General features: G+C 39.0%; 1 long non-coding RNA gene across 1 annotated transcript in view; it reads left to right on the forward strand.

Annotated features, from left to right (window-relative positions):
• Positions 1-190: 190 nt before the first annotated feature.
• Positions 191-1219, forward strand: part of LOC106867923 (uncharacterized) — a 6333-nt gene continuing 5304 nt past the window's right edge. Inside the window, exon 1 of the long non-coding RNA XR_001409197.2 lies at positions 191-662. This is a non-coding gene — a long non-coding RNA (uncharacterized LOC106867923). The remainder of the gene's footprint in view (positions 663-1219) is intronic.

Raw genomic sequence — 1219 nt, forward strand, 5'->3', positions numbered from 1 at the left:
ATATATATATATGCGTGTGTGTGTTTGTGTGCAATGTATATGCATGTGTGTGTGTGTGTGTGTGTGTGTGTGTGTATCTGTACACGCGCTTTTGTTCGTGTGTGTGAAATTGAGAATCATTCATCAAGTCCAAATAAATTTTGGTTCTTCCAAATTGTCATTATGACGTCACAATATCGCTGACGCCTTCCCCAGATCTTTCGTTCCAAATAATTTTCCCTCTATTTAAACCTTTTGCAGGCATTGAATAAGCCTGGGGTTTAACCAGAACATCAGAAGATTAGTCTGAAGTCAGAATCCTCCTCACTTTGCTTTTGGGTTGCTTTATGTACTTTAGAATTCTAGTTCTTAAACGCTCTCTGCAATATAATGGTTCCTACCATAACATGCGAATATCAGATGAACTTCAATGAAGTAATTAATCCTGATGCTATTATTACTATCTTTCTCGAACAAGGCACTGATTCTATCCTTGTCAAGCCATTCATTGTACGTTTGTGTTCTGTGCCCGTTTGAACGCTTAACCAGACAACTTCAGGACAAGACATTTGGGGATCCAGCCAGTGACATATAATTCAACTATCGATATATTCACGCAGAATATTCTATTGCAAAGAATTATGTGCATGTAAAGAGAATGCGACATTAAATAGCAGCAGAACGTAAGTAGAGTGTTCTGTTAGCCGGTGCTGCCTTTGAGTTCGACGCATTCCCCAACCCCTGTAAGGCTTATAAAGCGGACTCAAATATGTGTTTCCCATAAAACGCCGTCCGAAGTTGACTTCCTCCTTGCCTCCAGCTTGCTACGCTACTGAGACGGTGGCATTAACATCAAACACTTGTCAAATTGCGGAGCAATAGGACTGGATTTGAAACCGCTTGATTACAAAGCAAATTTCTAAATCACACATCTAGACTTGCGCGATCCAGAGCAGATCTTTCCCTGACATCGTAATCATACTCACATGCATATATATATAGGCCTGTTTGAGGGCATTTGTATGTATGAATGTATTTATATGTGTGTGTGCGTGTGTGTAGGTGTGTCTGTGTATGTGTGTGCTTAGCCTGTGCCTTCCAATATTCAGAATGACAAATATACAATAATTAATCTGAATTCTGCGCTAAATTCCACTTAGGCAAATTGTTGGCCCGTTATGTGAGTGACAACACGTTCTATGATACCATGCATACATATATATATATATATATATATATA

This window comes from Octopus bimaculoides, chromosome 11, assembly GCF_001194135.2.
Source record: "Octopus bimaculoides isolate UCB-OBI-ISO-001 chromosome 11, ASM119413v2, whole genome shotgun sequence".
NCBI lineage: Eukaryota > Metazoa > Mollusca > Cephalopoda > Octopoda > Octopodidae > Octopus > Octopus bimaculoides.